General features: G+C 44.5%; 2 pseudogenes; both read left to right on the top strand.

Annotated features, from left to right (window-relative positions):
• LOC115665246 (protein ABIL2-like) overlaps nt 1-21287 on the top strand; it is a 33127-nt pseudogene that overhangs the window by 3590 nt on the left and 8250 nt on the right.
• On the top strand, nt 1174-6007 carry LOC115663411 (probable disease resistance RPP8-like protein 2; annotated as a pseudogene).

Below are 21287 nucleotides of genomic sequence, written 5' to 3'. Positions count from 1 at the left end.
ATAAAGAACTAGATTTTGGACTGGGATGTATTAGAGAATTCAAGCAGGTCCTCATGCATCTAGCTTGAAAATGACCTACAAGCAGTTGCTATCTCCCGTTAATTTAATTCAGCTTGTCCAGTAGTTTGGACCAAAGAGTTTCTACAAACATCAAAACTCATTAAGTTGTAATGGAATTTCAAGATGCTTAGAGTCACAACCTTGCCACAGACGGGTCAAAATAGAGCTGAAAGAATCGATTACTGTAAACAGAATAGGACAAGTAGCTGTGAAATACCTGTGAGTTGCCAATTGCAAAGCCCCTCGTATAGCGACATTCATTGAAATCAGAGGCTGAGTCTGATGATATTTTACGATGTCAGATGAGGAAACATATATTGCGAGAAAGCTAACACTAACGATAAAAGAATGCTGAAGTGAGTAAAAATTATTTGTTTTGACAAAGACGGTAACAAATTGATTGCCAGTGCAGTTTTGACAAAGACAAGCCAATCAAACCCAATCATGTCCGAGCCCAATCGAAGGTAACTAAATTCTCCGCTTGAAGTGCTTGGTGAAGGTGACGTTCCAACTCGTGGGAGCCTCCATGGTCGCTGCTGCATTTGGGGATTTCGAGAGCTGCGAAGGAATTGCTGGGAGAGTGATACTCATTGCGGGAGATGATTTATTAATATATTTTTTTTGGTCGGAATGATTAATTAATATGAGCGGTAGGAATTATTTGTTTTTTAGGTCTAGACATCTAACTCTGACAACTCTGACATGTGTGTTCGATACATTTTGTACGGGATAATGTGACTGATTATATAATCAATGCCGGTCTTCAGATTGTTTGCCTACTCACGAGTGATAACTTTTTTGCATATCAGTGGTAATGTCTTGGAACATCCGTAACTGGAGCAACAAAGCATTTCTTCTACCTGCAGAGAGAATATATACCCTGTAAACTTTTCCCTTACTCCATTCTTTTCTTCTTGGGGTGCTTTTCGTGCATCGGTGGATGTAGAATATGGAATATCAATACAATACGCAACTTTCTAAGTACTCATTCCTTTTCTCTCTTCCGCAACCTGAAGGCCTATATGTTCAGAGCTTATTAACGCATGAAAAGTGAACTCTCAAGTCATTCTCCATCATAAGCTCCACTGATCATTTTCAAGTACCGCAGTACCAATGGCCGAGGCTGTTGTTTCATTCGCGGCGGAGACAATAGGAAAGCTGCTCATCGACGAGGCCAAATTCTTGTGGGGCGTGGGGGGCAAGGTCAAGGACCTGCAAAGGGAGCTGAGGCTGATTCAGGCCATGTTGAGGGATGCAGATGCAAGACAAGAGCGCGAGCAAGTTGTTGGAGAATGGGTCGCCCAACTCCGTGACATTGCCTATGATGCTGAAGACGTCATCGAGCAATACATCCTCAGAGTAGCACCAAAGAAGGAACAAAACATCATCAAAGCGTATGCTTGCTTCGTGGCGAAGTGCACTTGGGTGCAGGCTCATGTGGTGGGGACAAAGATTGAGGGCTTAAAATCCAGGATCTCCAATCTGAGAACGAGTATGCAGGGTCATGGCATACTATTAGCGAATGAGGGCAATCGCGAATGGGCGACGGCTTCGATGCAAAGGCATACTTATGCCCATTTCGAGGAGGATGTTGTTGGGATGGAAGATAGTATTGAGGTGTTAGTGAAAGAGTTGAAGAATGGAAGACAGCACAGAGTTATTTCTATATGGGGAATGGGTGGTTTGGGTAAGACAACACTTGCTAAGAAAGTCTTCGCTCATGATGGAGTGAAGAGCAATTTCGATGGTTTCGCATGGGCTTGCGTATCTCAAGAATACCATACGAAAGAAATCTTGGTGGGAATTCTTGTTAAGTTAGTCCCAGATCAAAGAGAGAAGGTTATGCAAATGACAGATGACGAATTGTTTGAAACTTTATACAAGATCCAACAAGAGAAGAGATGTATCGTGGTTCTTGACGATATTTGGACCAAAGAGGATTGGGACGGTATTTGAGCCGTGTTCCCGGTCGAGAACAAGAGAAGCAAGTTATTGATAACGACTCACAATAAAGAAATAGTGGAGTATATTGATCCTCATGGTTTTCTCCATGAACCTCCGTGCTTATCAAACCAGGAGAGTCGGGAGCTGCTGATGAAGAGGGTGTTTCCTAAAACGAAAAGTAAGGCTTCTCTAAGGTTATTATCCTCGCATATAGTTCAAGAGATTATATTGTCTGTTTGATTTTGATTTATGGCCCCCTTGTTATTATTGCACGATTAGCTATTGAACTTTCTTCTATTGGACCTGGAGTTGGTCAAGGTATTGCTACGGGCCAAGCTGTAGAAGGTATCACAAGACAATCAGAGATGGAGGGACAAATACCAGGTACTTCATTGCTCAGTTTGGCCCTTTGGAAGCTTTAGCAATTTATGAATCAACAGTTACATTGGAGTTCCAATAATAGATACAAGTATTAGGCACCATAATTTCAAATTTTGGGTAAACAAATGCCCCTTTTGTTTCTTAACGGCTAACCATTGTACCTCTATACCAACATCCAAAACTTTGCTCCTCCTTTCCTCCGAATAAATATCGAAGTGGCTTTTATATGGACCAGAAAATAAGCGATTTTGATAAGATTAATGAAATAATGTGAAGCCTAGCTATGTTACTTCTTCCATAGGCTTCATCTCATGTCCACCTTTTTGCATTTGTGAATAGTTGGCTTAACAATAAGAATTGAGATTGTTAGGAAAATCGTGAATCTTCATGCAACAAAGGAGAGGGGCAACATGAAGATTTCACTAGAATTTGCGAATGAGATTAGTAGCACACTCAAGTCACGAGAGATTATTAGCACATTTGAGTTATCCCCGGATTGCTTTCGTTTTTCTTCATCAAGTAGGATTATTGTTGTTATACATTTGCTTGAATCACTCAATTCAAGCCACGTATAACAAAGAAGATACATTTCATTTGTAAATTTAGGGTTCTTGATCTTCCAGGCGTAGATGGAGGCATATATAGGAGCTTTGTTGTGGTCCCTATATTCTTTCCCCTTACAAAAGCATAAATGAACCATGGAATATAAAGAACTGTACAATCTTACTTATATATCTAAAAGCATATATTCGTACTTGAAATTATCTTCTTATGACAGTTGCATCTTCCTATGACTGCTAAGTTACAATTTATTGCTTGATACTGTGCAGTAATCACTGAAGACATGAAGAGGTTAGGAGATGAACTCCTTAAGAAGTGTGGAGGATTACCTCTAGCTATCATTGTGCTTGGTGGACTTCTGGCGGTCAACAAGTGGGACACGGTTTACAAAAAGATCAATTTGTATTTTAGCGATAAGAGTGATGTGTCAAAAGTGTTGGCCTTAAGCTATGACGATCTACCATGGCATCTAAAGCCATGCTTCCTATATTTGGGTAGCTTTCCGGAGGATGCAGAAATTCCCGCAACAAAGGTTCTTTACATGTGGATTGCTGAAGGCTTTGTGTCGCTGAATCCATATGACGAAGAGAGAGAAATTCAAGTGGAAGATATAGCAGAGCAATATTTAACGGAGTTGGTTAACAGGGGGATGGTTCAAGTACGATTCAACTTGAGTGGAAAGATCAAAACTTGCCACCTTCATGACGTGATGCGAGACTTATGCGTCTTTAAGGCTATGCAAGAGAGTTTTCTAAGCACAGCAATAAAAGTCGAGTCAACTTGCAAAATACGAAGGCTTTCGCTCAATATGCACAAGATTGCCGAAGGAAACATGTTTTCGAGCGTAAAACCAATAGAAAGGACTATACTCCACCTTCGAACTTTCATGTTCTTCGGATCTGTCCAAGGGATTTGGAAGCAATTTCAACCGATTTTTATCAACTGTAAGTTTCTCAGAGTTATGAAACTGGAGAATCTTTATGATATGAGAGGAAATTTACCTAAATCAGTGGGAGACCTAATCCATTTAAGATTCTTAAGTTTAGCGGGAAGTTATTTTGATGACTTGTCGCAATCTATAGGGAACCTTATATGTATGGAATTTTTGGACCTGCGTGTGGCTTCATCTGCTAGTGGTATTGTGCCAAATGTGTTGCGTAAGATGAGAAGGTTGAGGAGTCTCCACCTTCCCTTCGTTTTTCACTTCAAGGGGGAACTTTATGGAGAGTGGTCAAAGTTGCGATTTGACACTTTAAAGAATTTACGGACACTGAGAAACTTTAAGCCGTTTAATTGTGATGTGAACGATATAGGCAAACTGACTAATTTGCAAAAACTGACCGTCAATGAATGCGAGGAGTTGGAGATAATGCCACAACTTGCTAAATTCGCTTTGAAACATCTTCGAACCTCATCTTTTAAGTTCTTCGGCCGCTTGTTCACTCAAGGTGAATTGAGTAAAATGTCGAGCTACCCATATTCCTGTAAGCTGAGGTTACAAGGAAGAATAGAGAAGTTACCGGAACATAAGAATCTACCACAACAACTGAGGAGGCTGGTCTTATTACACTCTAGACTGGAAGAAGATCCGATGCCAATATTGGAGAGATTGCATCACTTGGTTGTTCTCGTGCTGGGGACTTGGGCTTTTGACGGAAAGGAAATGGTTTGCTCTACAGGAGGCTTTCCTCAACTCAAGCATTTAGTTCTTTATTATATGGAGGATTTGGAGGAGTTGCGGGTGGCTGAAGGAGCCATGCCTCATCTTTCTCGATTAGGGATCGGCTACTGTCCCAAATTGAAGGCGGCGGTTCCTGAAGGAGTCCACACCTACGACAGTTCTCAAGAAATGTGGGATGAGTTTCATAAGAGGAAGTGAGATAGAGAGATATTGATGTGGGTGGTCAGGGGTGGCCTCAGCTGTCTCGTGGGTTGTCAGGGGGTGGGCTTGAGGACTTCAGTGGGGAAATCTGTTTGTTTCGCTCGCCGTCGAGATGCGTCGCGACTTTGCTCGTGGAAGATTGCAAAGTTCTCGCTGGGGAGGTGGAGCGAATTCAATGCGATGCTTCTCCAGAAGACAGCTGATGTTGAAGACGCCATCGTGAAAGCAGCTTGTTTTGGCGAGGAGAGGAGAGAAGATTCGATCATTTCCATAGTGCTGGTCAGATGTTTGACGAAATGCGCATGTGAGTAGAAACTGGGGGTAACATAAATCGGTTGTGCAATCTATTTCTTTGTATATAGACACATAATGACGAGGAATACAACATTGCATTATTGTGCACATCCCAGTCTCTCTACGTTTTTTTTTTGTTATCATCAGTATCCTACTCTCCTTCTTGTAAGGCTACAGGATATACTTAAAAGATTCTTTTATGTGTGCTTACATTACTCTTTCCATTTGAACAACAGCGATGAAATTGCTGGATGTAGCAAGAAAGCAATATGATTATGCCAATTGGTGACGCGCGGCAATTGCTGATGCTCTCCTGCGACTGAGAACTTGCGGTGTATATCGAGGAGGTAAACATTATGAGAGGATTTTGGCTTTCTCTGCCTGGAATTGTATTCTCGATTGACTAATTAAGTCAAAAAGATGATATCCGCTCCAGCATCAGTTCAGACATTCGAAGGGGTCTCATAAAATCTCTTTTATCAAGTTGCTAATCTATGTCCTCTTCAACTATGATGATTGTTTATCTTCTTTTGGAATCACAGACTGATGTTAAACTAACGCTTACCACATCGATGTGTCATTTGGCCCTTGCTGTCACTCTGCTGAGTTCAAACTTGGCAAGGTATGCTTGGTAATGAAGCCTCGTGCTTGAAAAAGTGCTTCATAGTACGTGGAAGAATTTATCCATGTAAAAGCTATATTGTGGAGCCTGAACAATTACATATGTTGTCTGTTGGACTGCAGGAGCATCCCGAGTGGCAGATTAAGAGCGGGTTTGTATATTTTCAAAAGCGCAGGAATCTGCATCTTCGAAGGAAATTCCTTCCCTGCAGCTTAATATGACATCGAGTTACGCAAGAGAGCTGGAGCAGATTGTTTTGGATCTGCTGCAGTGTATGGTGGTTGTAACAGCCCGAATTTCGACGTAATTCCGGGATCAATAAAATTGACAATATTTCGCATTTCATTTTAGTAAGTCTCGCCCAGAGCTGATCACTCTCGGGATACTAACCAATGGGGTATGGCTAACTAGGAAACGGTACGTGGATCAGGGACTCGACAGTGAACGGGACACCGATCTCGAGATACGATGAGTGAATATTTTGGGCCAACGTGGGTCGATCTTAGGAAAGGTGATGGATTTGGTTTGGCCAAGGCCAACGATGTACAATCGGATCGCAGGTGATTCTGCAAGACCGAAAGTGCACGTGGCCAACCAGTCCTGAACCTGAACCGAACGATCGTAACCTTTGGAACTAATGATAATTTCTCATTCTCTCAATGATCGGGACCGTCGTAATTCGAATAACCCTAGGTCGATACGCGTATGTCCTAAATGACCGCCCGTTAGCCGAGACTCGAAATTGAAACTCGAGCGAGTTTGATCACGAAATTGGGCTCGGATTTTGATGTCGATTTTCGAAGGCTTAAGAGACTATTTTTGGGAATCTGACGTCATATTACGCTGGCCACACATGTTTGGAGTTAGTACGAGTAAAAATTGGAATTTCGGTCCGGGGGTGAAAAATTACGATTTTGCCCCTCGGGACGCCAGCGTTGCTTTTCGAGGCCAAATGAGGTTATTTTTCGAGGCCGGCACCATTTTTGGGTGGCCACGCATACCAGGAGTCGTTATGGCCAAAAATTGGAATTTCGACAAAAATTGGAAAAATAATATTATTTTATTCCCGGAACTTCGCATTCGATTTTCGAGGGTTTAGAAAGTGAATTTCGCGATTCCGACGCCACATTTTGTTGGCCACGCTCATGGAGGGTTGGTACGTGCGAAAATTGAAATTTCGCCCCGGGACCGGAAAAATGACGATTTTGCCCCTGGGCTAATTTTTGGTCCGAATTTTTTTGGGATAATTATGGATAATTATCAGCTGCATTATTGGGGGCTATTGACCATTTTACCCCTCCCTTTTTGGATAAGAATGCATAGGAACCATTGGATTAGGGGCATTTTAGTCATTTTTGCGGATGGGCGACACTTGGCGCCCCTAGTCTATAATGTTTGACCAGAATTAAACTCTCTCTCTCTCTCCTCAGCTCCCCCATTCGGCAGAACCACCCAGAACAGCCCCCACCAGCTCTTTCTCCTCCATTTTCTCTCTTTTTCCTCTCTTGTTTGGCTCGCCGGAGCTCGTCGCCGGCCACCGGAGCACCGCCGCCGACCACCGTACCCCGCCGTGGACCACCTCAGCCCCCTCAGCCTCAGCCTTGCCCTGGCCGACCCTTTCTCTCTTCCTTTCTCTCTCTTTCTCCCTCTTTTTCTCTTTCCCGTCCGGCAAAAAGGGCCGCCGGAGCTTCGCCGGAGCTCGGATCGCTGTTCCGTCACCACCCAGCTGTCCAGCCTCGCCCCGTACGACGTCGGGCGTACCCGTCCGTACAATTTCCGTACAAAGTTACTGTAGCAGTCCGTACGGAAGTTACTGCTCATCCCGTTCGTACGGGGTCACTGTTCACGCCGTCGCCAGGAATTTCGCCGCCGGTTTCACTGTTCACCAGTGATCGGCCGCCGTTCCCCATCGTCGTGACCTCGGATTAAGTGAGTAAAATTCCTAAACCCGGATTAGGACTGTTAGTGCATTTTTCTGGACTGGTTTAGGTATTATCGATACATTTTGGACTGGCTTAGATAGTATCAGTGTGTATTTCAGACTGGATTGAGGATTGATTAGTGGAAATAAAATCCGAGGAATTTAGTGGGATTGTTATGGACAATTATTGGGCCCGGATTGAGGAAATAGCGGCTGTCCATGTTTTTGAGGAATGTACCGGATTATATTGGACAGCAAGAATTATTAGCTGAATGGCCGGGATTACCCAGAATGATTGGCTATTGATTGATTGGTGATCAATTGTGTTTAATTGCGAAATACTATATTGCGTGCTTGTGTGGCTGAATCATGCGGAGTGTGATTGGCCAATTGATGGCTTGAATTGTGTATTTGGAATTGGACCGCACGGTATTAATAGGCCAAGTAAGCACGTGGCTTGTGAATTAGGCACTGTGGAATGACTTTGATTGAACTGTGTGCCTGTGCCTATGTTATGTGGATGCTCATGTTGCATTTCATGGCACGCATTATGAATGCCGAGAATGAGGCTTGTGATGAAATTGTGTGAGACTGTGTGCCTGTCATGAGCATGTGATCACCTAAAATACCTTGATGCATGTTACGCGGGGTTCAGATAATAATGGGTTGTGTGATCACCTAAGGGCCTTCGGGTCGTGACCTTCGGGTCGATACCATCCTCATGCACTTTGAAGCAGGACGATGCCCGGTACGTCCGGAAGACGACCATCCTCATGCACTTTGAAGCAGGCTCTGGTTCGTAAGGAGATCAGTGTTGCGCCTCGTGCACTTTGAAGCAGGCTAGAGACACTCGGGCCAGATCGGCTGCTGCGCCTCATACACTTTGAAGCAGGCTAGACGCACCGGGCCGTGAATATTGTCGACTCGAGTCGTAATGAATAATAAATTGGGCGATTGCCAGTGTGCCAGTGTGGGCCAGTGGGCCGGAAAATGCACGTGACATGTCCACGACATTTGCATGCATGAACACGAGGCTAGCGAGGGAGTTCGTGAGGCTAGAGACCCAAGGTTTGACGATGTGATGAATACCCTACGGGAGATAGGGCGTGTTATGGGATTGCAAGCTCGGGAAAGGGGCCGCTGTTATTGCCCAGGCTGCTGAGGTTGCAGTGATTACTGCTATGAATGGGAATGATACCAGTTAGGCCAAGTGCAAGTAGTGGCCAATAGACAAGTGCACCGATTTGTGGAATAATTTTTCGAGTTGAACTCTCTTAAGTTCAATGGTAAGGGTGACCCCGAGGCTACACCGAGATTGATAGCAGAATTTGAGAAAGCCTTTGAAACATCGGAGTGCACCGAGATTGAGAAAGTAAATTTGGCGGTGTATCAGTTACAGAATCATGCCAGTTATAGATGGCTTTCCACTAGGGATAAGATATCCGCAATGAGTATAGCCCAAATTTGAGCCATGATTGTTAAGAGTTCCTATGGAAAAATATTTCCCGGAGAGTGCCAAGAAAAGGGAACTGATGGAGTTTATGTGACTTCGCCGAGGGCAGATGACTGTGAAATGATATGAAATGGAGTCTGCTTGGCTGGTTGAGAATTCACAGGACAAGGTTCGGAAAATCAGGAATGATGGGGAAGTGTATGAATGAGCTCAAGTAATAGAGCGAGATCAGTTGGAAAGTGCAACTACTTCTGGATAGTGGTTTGCTCAAATTAAGGATAATCACTGCTTCGGGAAGAGGCAGATGGCGGGGAAACAGGTGATTCGTCCCATTGGTTAGGAAGGATATCATAAAGCCGAACCGTCAAACGAGCTGTTTTGAGGCTTGCATCGAAAGTGGGAGTCGGAACAACTAGTTAAACTGGATGGGATTGAGTCTGTTGTGCTTGAGTCACGTTTGGTGTGACGATTCCTCGAATGATAAGGTGATGGTGTCATTGAGGTGTCTTAACTGTGAGACAGTAATTGATAGTATAGAAAGGAGTGTCGACTTGGCAGTATTGGTCATGTACGATTTTGTCGTGGAAATTGATACTGAGTGATTTGTAAGGCAGAAAGCTGTAATGAATTCTGATAGTAGGGTAATCCAGTTTTGTCTGAATGGACGTCCTAGGTTTGGATTTCAGGAAAGTCGAGGAGGAATATCGATTCCTTGGATGCCCTTGCTTGAGGTGATTAGATGTCAGATGAAGGTTGAGAAGGACGCTTAGTGGGCGGGGTTAACCCGATCGTGACGGAACTAAAATCGGAAAAATTAACGAGGTGTGTAACCTTTCGAGGTCTTTTCTTAGAAATTTTGGGATTGCCACTAGAACGAGAAGTGGAATCGTGGCAGATTTGCCCAGGAGTTGAACTGATTTCGAGGGCATTGTATTGAGTGTCCTTGCTAGAAATCAAAAGAATTGAAAGTTCAGATGTAAGACCTCATAGACAAAAATTTTATTCGCCCTAGTATATTTTTATGGGGAGCTCCTGTATTTGGTATGAGGAAAAAGGACAGGATTTTGAGATGGTACGTAAATTACCGACAATTGAACCAGGTGACAAAAAGGAATGAGTACCCATTACCGAGGATCGATAGCCTGTTCGATTAATTGCAAGGAACTTTAGTGTCCTTTGAGGTTGAATTATGGACGGATGTCATCGGCAAAGAATTCATAACGAGAATGTTCCTAAGATTGTGTTACGGACTGGAAATTTTCCGTTAAGGATGTGAAAAAGAGGATGTAATTACGACTGCTTAACAGACGAGGTATGGGCATTATGCATTCATAGTAACGCCCATTGGTCTAAGGGATGCCTCGCTGCTTTTATGGACCTAATGAACTGAGTGTTCCAAGAATTATGGGATTAGTTCGTAATGGTTTTCGTTGACGATGTATTGGGAGACTCGAGGAGCCTGAAAGCAAGAAGCAAGTCTGACTGAGGAGTTGCGAACCTTGAGAGAACACGTACTCCACGCCAAGTATGGCAAGTACGAATTTAGGCTCAATAGAATAACGTTCCTTGGACATATAATGTAAGGGAAATGGAATTACAGTGAACCCAACTAAGGTCGAGGTGATGACTAAGTGGCCAAGACTGATGCCAATAACGGAGGTTAGCAGTGTCTTAGATTTGGCTGACGATTATCGACGTTTTGTGGAAGATTCTCGTCGATAGCCGTGCTACGGGCACGACTGATTGGGAAGGAAATCCGTTTGAATGGAATGATTACTGTGAATGGAGTTCCCAAGAGCTGAAGCGTAGGCTGATAATTGCCCCGGTATTGAATATTCAACCTGAACAGGGAGGATTCGAGGTCTATGGTGACGCTTTATTAAGAAGACTTGGGTGTGTGTTGATGCAACACGGTAGAGTAGCAAATTATGTGTCGTGCCAGTTGAGGCCACGTGAAAAGAATTACCCGACGCATGTCGAAAAATTGATTGCAACACCCTGTATCGCCATGGAAAGACTGGATGAGTAATAGATACGCTAAGTCGTGAGTCGATTGGGACGTATGGGGTGATCAAGGAATGAACCTCGTTGGGAAGGCTCAGGGACTTGGAAGTTAAATTTGAGGTGAACTGGATGTGGAATCTGTTGACCGCCTTGAGGATTAGTTGGAAATCTAGGCCCAGAACAAGGAATGGCATTATGTGGATCACAAGATTCAAAAAAGTTGTTGAGATGGATACCGATAAGCGGAAGTCGGATTTCCCTATATTCGGGGATAGAAATCTTGAGGTTCTAGGAATGATTGTGTGTACCTGATGAGGCGAAACTCGAGGAAAAAAAATTGAATGGAAATTTCCGCAATAAGCATAAGGTTCACCCGAGTAGCACAAAGGTGTGTCCAACGACGTAGGGAGGAAGAAAGAAATCATATTGAGACCTATGAGAGTAATTATGATGTTCACACGGGCAGTACGAAATGTACTAGGATTTGTGGTGACACTGCCGGAAAAATGGGGTGAAAGTAAATATGGCCAAGTGTTTGACGTGCCAACCAGTGAAGGCACAGCACTGCAAGCCAGGTGGCTTATTAAGACCGTTAGAGATTCCTGAATGGAAATGGGAACATATCACGATGGATTTCGTGACGGGTTTGCCACGAAGCCAGAGAGGGCATGATTCGATATGGGTGCTAGTGGATCGATTGACTAAGTCAGCGCACTTCCTGGCAGTGCAAAAGGACTTTAAGTTGGAAAGGTATGCAGAATTATGTGTACGACAGATAGTACGTCTGCATGGTGTACTAGTGACGATCACATCGGATCATGACCCAAGATTTACAGCGCATTTTTGGAAAAGCTTGCAATTGGCCTTAGGAACGAAGCTGCAGTTTAGTACTGCTTATCATCCTTAGACGGATGGTCAGTCAGAAAGGACAATTCAGGCCCTAGAGGATATGTTGAGAGCATGTGTAATTGATTTTAGGGCAAATGGGAAGAGCAGTTGCATTTAGTGGAATTTACCTACAATAACAGCTATCAGCAAAGTATTCAGACGGCACCGTTTGAGGCCTTATATGGTAGGGCGTGTAGGACGCCAGTGTGTTGGAATGAAGTGGGTGAACGGAGTACCACGGGTCCAGAGTTGATACAACAAACCGTTGAGGCAGTTGAGGTCATTCGAGACAGACTCAGAACGGCGTAAAGTCGCCAGAAAAGTTATGCCGATCGAAGACAACGACCTTTAGAGTTTCAGGTTGGAGATCACGTGTTTCTTAAAGTGTCGCCTATGAAGGGATTATCTAGATTCGGCAAGAAGGGAAAACTGAGTCCTAGGTATGTCAAGCCATTTGAGATTTTGGAAAAGATTGGAGATATGGCTTACCGACTTGCCTTGCCGCCCAATTTGTCCCAGGTACACAGTGTTTTCCACGTGTCGATGTTAAGAAAGTATGAACCAGATCCGACTCACGTTTTAAGATATGAGGAGATAGACGTGGACGATAAAGTATCGTACGTGGAAAGACCAATCAGGATCGAGGATAGAAAAGAGCGTGTGCTGAGAAACAAGACGATCCCAATGGTCAAAGTTGTCTGGGAGCACCACGGAACAGAAGGTGCCACGTGGGAAAGCGAAGAAGCGATGCGACGTCAATACCCCCAGTTATTTGAGTAGATAAGGATAGATTACAAATTTCGAGGACGAAATTTTTGTAAGGGGGGAAGAGTTGTAACAGCCCAAATTTCGACGTAATTCCGGGATCAATAAAATTGACAATATTTCGCATTTCATTTTAGTAAGTCTCGCCCAGAGCTGATCACTCTCGGGATACTAACCAATGGGGTATGGCTAACTAGGAAACGGTACGTGGACCAGGGACTCGACAGTGAACGGGACACCGATCTCGAGATACGATGTAACAGTCTGAATTTTCGATCCTTTTCCCGGGATTTAAGAAATGAATTTGACCCTTTTGCCCATCTCTTTTTAGATAAGAATGACTAGGAACCATTTAATTAGGGGCATTTTAGTCCTTTTTACCTAAGCTTGACACATGGCACCCCTAATTAAATTATTTGACCAAGTTGGCTGATCTCTCTCTCTCCTCACTCACTCTCACGTGCAGACCAACCCTCTTCAGAAATTTTCTCCCCATTTTCCCACCTTTTCTCTCCACTTTCTCTCCATTTTCCTTCATTTTCTCTCTCGCCGGAGTTTCGCCGGAGCCACGCCGGCCAGCCGTTCCACCTTCCCGCTCTAGCCGAGTTAGTCTAGAGTCTGGTAAGTCGCGATCTAATCCCTATTTAGGACGTCGGGTATTTTCGGACTCGTTCGGGTATGGTTTAGAGGATTTAGAGGGTGATTAAGGTATTGATCATGATTATTGGTGGTTAATCATGGCTATTGGTGGCTGAGTATGACTGTTAGTGGTTGTTGCGGGTTGGATTAGACGTCGGGAAATGAGTTTTGGCTGTTGGAATTCGGTAGAAATCGATTCGGGCTTGAATCCGTGAGGTTCGGGGTGAATCGCGGATTCGCGGTTACTGTACCCACCCGGTTTGCTATTTTTGTAGAAAATTTTGAGGGTCGAATTTGAGGAAGTTTTCTTCATGAAAGTTGTTTCCAACATTTTGAAGTATAACATATATTAATTTGGGAATTTTTGGAAATCATTTGATGCCATTCGGAAGTCCATCTTTGGACCGAAATAAAACTGCCCGATTTACTGTTCAGTCGACCTTCGGGTCTGTTCGAATTTTTATAAATTTTTCCAGGCCTATTCTCGAAACACTTCCTTCACAAAACCTGTTGGGGACATTTGTGGCTATAACATATAAAAATTTCAAATATTTTCAAGGTGATTTGGGTGTTGAAATAAATGTATTTTGAGGACAAAATAGTCTGTTAGAGCGAACTGATTTTGGTCTGATTTTGAGGGACAAAAAGGCATGGTTGTAAATTGAACCGGATTTCGTGTTCTCATGAGAAATGTTTATCGGGATGTGTTTTGCGACATATCCAAAATTTAGAATTTTTGGAGTTCGTTTACTATTTATTTTGATGGGATTCCGGTCACTATTTAGGGTTCGGTTTAGGGGATTTTGTGACTGTTTTAGGGGCTGTTTGGGGCTGAATTGAGAGACTGGTTATTTGGTGGTTGTGGACTGATTTGGCGACGAAAATTTGAGGTATAGAAAGCTTGGGTAGGACCGTGATGTTGTGACTGGATTGGGGTTGAATTGTGCAATCGATCAGTGGGAATTATGCTATGAATTGAATTGTGTACGTGGTTGTGTGATTTGTGATCGTGGGCTGATTTGGATTATGCTTGGGCTGAATGTGGATTGGTGATATGCAGTGTGTGCTTGGCCGTGAGATGTGGTGGTGTGATAGTGCATTCGCGTATTGTATTCGCGTGCCAAGAATGTGTGATTGGGTGGCGTGTTCGTGTGACGAGAATGTGAAATTGTGAAATGTGTGTGAGGTGTGCGTGTTTGGCAGTGTGTAGGTGTGGCCGTGTGACAAATGTGGTTTGAGTGGAACGAAGGTACTGGAATGTAGGATTGGTTTGAAAAGTGAGACCCTGAGGCGTGTACGTTTACGCGGGGTGAGGTCCGTCCTGAGGCGTGTACGTTTACGCGGGACGATGCCGTCCCTGATGAGGTGACGATGCCCGGCCCGACGGGGTGACGATGCCTGACGTGGTCAGAAGACCGTTGGCCTGATGCGTTTTACGCGGGCGCGGTAGAACGAAAGTGTGTGTAGGATTCCGTCCTGAGGCGTGTTCGTTTACGCGGGACGATACCGTCCCTGACGAGGTGACGATGCCCGGCCCGACGGGGTGTCGATGCCTGACGAGGTCAGAAGACCGTTGGCCTGATGCGTTTTACGCGGGCGCGGTAGTGGTGGAAAGGTTGAGAATGAGCGGGAATTGGCTTGAGGTGCGAGGTTTGAGAAAGTGACGCGTGGTGTGAGTTGGTGTGCGAGTGTGTTTGTATCGCGTAATGCAGTGCGCGATTATGGGGTAAAATCAGCTAGGCATGGTATGGGACGTGCCCAAGTAGGTTTTGCTTTATAATCGAGGCACGCGCGCGGGGCCGTGATGTACCTCTTTGTGGTATGATTGGCGTGTGTATTGATATGTGGAAAGTGTGTGATGGCATGTGTGCAAGAATTGTATGTTGGGATTGTGGGCTAACGGGCATGGTGCGTATGCAGAGAGTCCAGGTATGTGTGAATGTTTGATTGCTGGTTGTGTGGTTGTTTGGTTGCGCGTTTGGATGTGTCTGGAATTACGTGATAGCCTAGGTGGGGCTTAGGTTGTGACTTATTGAGATGTGATCTCATGGTTGTTTCAACCAAACCATTTCAGAGCCCCGCCTGAATGTCGAGGTTGAGGTCGACTCGGAGTCGTCGGGTGAGCAGACAGCTGCGGAGGATTCAAGTGGTGATGCCGAGGACAGTGAGTCAGAGTGGACGCCTTCGAGAGGGCGTAGGGGATAGTTCTGGGAGGAGGATGCGCCCCATTTTTGGATAGTGCTGACCTAGAGAGCCGATCTTAATAATTTGGTGGTTTGGAGTTTATAGTTCGGTGTGCTTATAAATTATTTTGTGGTTTGTATTGGCGGATGATGTAAATATTTGGAAGTGTAATATATGCTTGGTGGTTTGTCGATTTGTTCCTTCTTGGTGTTCTCCAATTTTATTGTCCGGGATTTTTGATTGCTTCTGCCGCGATTTAACTCTGATGTTTGGGTTGGGTCGGCGGCGTTCCTGGGACATTGCAATATTTCGACCAGAGCGGGATGTCGCGAGCTCGATGGGGTTCGAGGCGTGACATACGATGAGTGAATATTTTCAGCCAACGTGGGTCGATCTTAGGAAAGGTGATGGATTTGGTTTGGCCAAGGCCAACGATGTACAATCGGATCGCAGGGTGATTTTGCAAGACCGAAAGTGCACGTGGCCAACCAGTCCTGAACCTGAACCGAACGATCATGACCTTTGGAACTAATGATAATTTCTCATTCTCTCAATGATCGGGACCGTCGTAATTCGAATAACCCTAGGTCGATACGCGTATGTCCTAAACAGCCGCCCGTTAGCCAGAGACCCTGAAATTGAAACTCGAGCGAGTTTTGATCACGAAATTGGGCCCGGATTTTGATGTCGATTTTCGAAGGCTTAAGAGACTATTTTTGGGAATCTGACGTCATATTACGCTGGCCACACACGTTTGGAGTTAGTACAAGTAAAAATTGGAATTTCGGTCCGGGGGTGAAAAATTACGATTTTGCCCCTCGGGACGCCAGCGTTGCTTTTCGAGGCCAAATGAGGTTATTTTTCGAGGCCGACGCCATTTTTGGTTGGTCACGCATACCAGGAGTCGTTATGGCCAAAAATTGGAATTTCGACAAAAATTGGAAAAATAATATTATTTTATTCTCGGAACTTTCACAGTCGATTTTCGAGGGTTTTAGAAAGTGAATTTCGCGATTCCGACGCCACATTTTGTTGGCCACGCTCATGGAGGGTTGGTACGTGCGAAAATTGGAATTTCACCCCGGGACTGGAAAAATGACGATTTTGCCCCTGGGCTAATTTTTGGTCCGAATTTTTTTGGGATAATTATGGATAATTATCAGCTGCATTATTGGGGGCCATTGACCATTTTACCCCTCCCTTCTTGGATAAGAATGCATAGGAACCATTGGATTAGGGGCATTTTAGTCATTTTTGCGGATGGGCGACACTTGGCGCCCCTAGTCTATAATGTTTGACCAGAATTAAACTCTCTCTCTCTCTCTCTCTCTCTCCTCAGCTCCCCCATTCGGCAAAACCACCCAGAAAAGCCCCCACCAGCTCTTTCTCCTCCATTTTCTCTCTTTTTCCTCTCTTGTTTGGCTCGCCGGAGCTCGTCGCCAGCCACCGGAGCACCGCCGCCGACCACCGTACCCCGCCGTGGACCACCTCAGCCCCCTCAGCCTCAGCCTTGCCTTGGCCGACCCTTTCTCTCTTCCTTTCTCTCTCTTTCTCCCTCTTTTTCTCTTTCCCGTCCGGCAAAAAGGGCCGCCGGAGCTTCGCCGGAGCTCGGATCGCTGTTCCGTCACCACCCAGCTGTCCAGCCTCGCCCCGTACGACGCCGGGCGTACCCGTCCGTACAATGTCCGTACGGGAGTTACTGTAGCAGTCCGCACGGAAGTTACTGCTCATCCCGTCTGTACGGGGTCACTGTTCACGCCGTCGCCGGGAATTCCGTCGCTGGTTTCACTGTTCACCAGTGATCGGCCGCCGTTCCCCGTCGTCGTGACCTCCTGGATTAAGTGAGTAAAATTCCTAAACCCGGATTAGGACCGTTAGTGCGTTTTACGGACCGGTTTAGGTATTATCGGTACATTTTGGACTCGGCTTAAATAGTATCAGTGTGTATTTCAGACTGGATTGAGGACTGATTAGTGGAAATAAAATCCGAGGAATTTAGTGGGATTGTTATGAACAATTATTGGGCCCGAATTGAGGAAATAGCGGCTGTCCATATTTTTGAGGAATGTACCGGATTATATTGGACAGCAAGAATTATTAGCTGAATGGCCGGGATTGCCCAGAATGATTGGCTATTAATTGATTGGTGATCAATTATGTTTAATTGCGAAATACTATATTGCGTGCTTGTGTGGCTGAATCGTGCGGAGTGTGATTGGCCAATTGATGGCTTGAATTGTGTATTTGGAATTGGACCGCACGGTATTAATAGGCCAAGTAAGCACGTGGCTTGTGAATTAGGCACTGTGGAATGACTTTGATTGAACTGTGTGCCTGTGCCTATGTTATGTGGATGCTCATGTTGCATTTCATGGCACGCATTATGAATGCCGAGAATGAGGCTTGTGATGAAATTGTGTGAGACTGTGTGCCTGTCATGAGCATGTGATCACCTAAAATACCCTGATCCGTGTTACGCGGGGTTCAGATAATAATGGGTTGTGTGATCACCTAAGGGCCTTCGGGTCGTGACCTTCGGGTCGATACCATCCTCATGTACTTTGAAGCAGGACGATGCCCGGTACGTCCGGAAGACGACCATCCTCATGCAATTTGAAGCAGGCTCTGGTTCGTAAGGAGATCAGTGTTGCGCCTCATGCACTTTAAAGCAGGCTAGAGACACTGGGCCAAATCAGTTGCTGCGCCTCATACACTTTGAAGCAGGCTAGACGCACCGGGCCGTGAATATTGTCGACTCGAGTCGTAATGAATAATAAATTGGGCGATTGCCAGTGTGCCAGTGTGGGCCAGTGGGCCGGAAAATGCACGTGACATGTCCACGACATTTGCATGCATGAACATGCATGGACTGGCATGCGAAAGTGTGAGAATCGGTGCATGAGCATGTGATTGGCGTACGTGTGATAATGTGTGCCACGTATGTGCCGTGATTATTATATATATATTGAATTGTCTAACCTGCAGGGTCAGAGAATCATTGATTGTTGTTGTGTTATGATTTCTAAGTATTTGTTTCCGGTCAGGAGATTGCATGCTAGCCTAACCTAGGTTTAGGGGTTGAACTCGCTGAGATTCGTCTCACGGTTGTGTAAACCGAAACTTTTCAGACCCCCAGCCGTAGGATGCTGAGGACATCACCTCTTTTTGGGATACCGCATTTTATCCAGCGGTCGTCAAGCATGCACCCCGGTGGAGATGGAGCAGAAATGAGAAGTGGCTGTTTGGTTGTTCCCAGCTGTTGGTGTTTCCTTTTTTGTTGTAGTGAACGCTGTAAAAAGAGTTTTAAAATAGTAATATAAGTATGTACATATTTTCTGCGTTGATCGTTGTTTATTGCTTGGCTATCCTTGGCTCGTATTTTATTATTGTCAGGGTTATGTATTGCTTCCACATGTGTTTGATCTCTGCCTGTTCTGAACGTGGGTCGGCGACGCTTCCTGGGACGTCGCATAATAATTGACCGGAGGTAGGATGCTCGCGCTTCGTGGGGTACGGGGGCGTGACAGTGGTTTGCACTGATATTTGCACACTTTGAAGATTGGTTATTTTGTACTAATTGCATCTCATCCCTCTTGCCCATTTCGAAAATTTTGATATTTATTTTTAGTGCTCATAGCCATTTCATTGTTGACTACAATTTTGTGTTTGATTAGTAGGATATTTTCCTTGTCTTACCTACTTGGAAGAATCAGAAACCAAAATCAGTGTTGTCACATGGAGATGGACAACGTAGAGAATGTAGACGTCGCTCTTAATATATCTAACCCTACGAATAGGCCTAGATACAATTAGGTTTAATTTGTTATAGGAGAATCGAATCTATGCACACTTGGTGACATCAATTGTCTTCGTTGGTCAAAGAGTTGCAAAGCATTGGCGTAGGAAGGCCAACTAGGGTTGCTCGTGTCCAGTTCAATTTTTAGTTCAGTAGGTTGAAATAGTCACCGGCTGCAGGCCTTTGCTTACTTTTGATTGTTGGTATTCCTGTGCTTACTCTTGATCGTTGGTATTCCGAAGAGACGACATAGGAAAATCATATTAGAAATTTCTTTTCCCCTTTTTTTTCCCAAACTCCAGATTGAGCTCTGTGAACATGTGATTTCAATTTCTACATTTGCTGCATAAAGCTCTCAAGACTGAGCAGAATCAATGAATCTGGGGTGTGCAATTTGGTAGAGTTTTGCGTGATCCATGATGTAGCCTTTGCATGGTAAAATCATCGCTAAATGCTGTTGCCCCTCTCTGATAGCTAATGGTCCGCCTCTTCTAAATTGAGGTGTTATGATGAATTGACTCCTTGCTGTTGGTATGTGACAATCATCGACAAATCTCATCATATCGTATGATGATGTAATAACAAACGTCCGATTAGGAATTCCCAACCACCCAAATGTTTCCAATTTCTTAAGACTTATTTTCTTGTTTATTCCATCATTTTTCAAATTATCGTTGGCTTTTCTTGTTTCATTTCAAGTAGGCGCTTCTGCTCCACAGGGCACGTTTTGTTTCCATCTTTCCATGTAGTCTTGCTCGACCTTCAAGGTGACGATATTAATAAAAAGTTGACGAGTGCAAAGATTTTGCCACCTCACTTCGAATTGGGTTGACAGGATCTTTTGCAAAACCGCACTTTCATTGGATTTGCATGCACAGTGGACCACCAGCGAATGCTTGAGACCTATATAGAAGATGTACGACAAAAGCTAGAGTTGGTTTATGGTGAGAAAGATGAAATGTCATTCAGTTGCTGAATTGAATGTGTAAGCCCCACACCACCTGACTTCCTAAAAAAGTCCATTGTATCTTAATGTAGTGGGCCTCAATTGATGAAAACTCGAGCTAACAGCAACAGACAGCGGACGTATGTCGGCTCTGTAGAGGATTGACTTCTGTGTTGTACCAAATGCCAAACCGACACGGCATCTTTCACACAAGAAGGAGGTTTGTGTTTTCGATAGATGAGAGTGAGTGAAAACGATTGTATTACCCACAATCAAGAATAGATATTATACTTGATCTTCACATAAGAATAACTCGTAAAACCTCCTCTCACGTCACACCGCGCGTAGATATTAAGGGCTGAGATAACTCTCGAGCCAAATGAACGGGTACAGCTATTGGATCGGCAGAAATCTACCTTTTATGCTGGATATGTAAAATCTTAGACTATTAGATGGAAGAAAATGCTCACATATGAGAGAATTATAGGCAAAGACGGACGAATTATTGGGATTTTACTGCAATTGGATGTTTCACTTTGGTAGTTTTCTGTTTGGGTCTGCGTTGCTTTCAGGACTTATTCCCAAAAAACCCAGTGCCTTTCTTGCCCTTGTTAGTACAGTGTAGCCTTCATCATATCGCAATTATTACTCTCCCCAACAGAGACCCTCAAAACAAGCTTGTGACAGAAGCGAAAGGCACAAATTGCGCAAACAATTATCTATAGCCATCTTTAGCAAGAGTCATCACTGCCTCACTATGGCATTTGGTGGTGACACATCTCTGCAAGATGATTTTTCTGATCTCTCTCGCTCTCTCTCTCTCTCTCTCTCTTAATATCTAAGGTGAAGATCACTAATTCTGGTTATGCCCTTTTGGATATCTTTCTTTTCATTTCCTTGCCGAGGAATGTTAGTGAGCTGAAACTGGGCTCGGGACTGTGTCGTTG

The sequence above is a fragment of the Syzygium oleosum genome, unplaced genomic scaffold (genome assembly GCF_021117445.2).
Source record: "Syzygium oleosum isolate NSW1041296 unplaced genomic scaffold, Sole_v2.1 Sole_v2.14, whole genome shotgun sequence".
Taxonomy (NCBI): Eukaryota; Viridiplantae; Streptophyta; class Magnoliopsida; order Myrtales; family Myrtaceae; genus Syzygium; species Syzygium oleosum.
The sequence above is the reverse complement of the archived record's forward strand: the minus strand, read 5'-3'. Positions and strand labels throughout refer to the sequence as shown.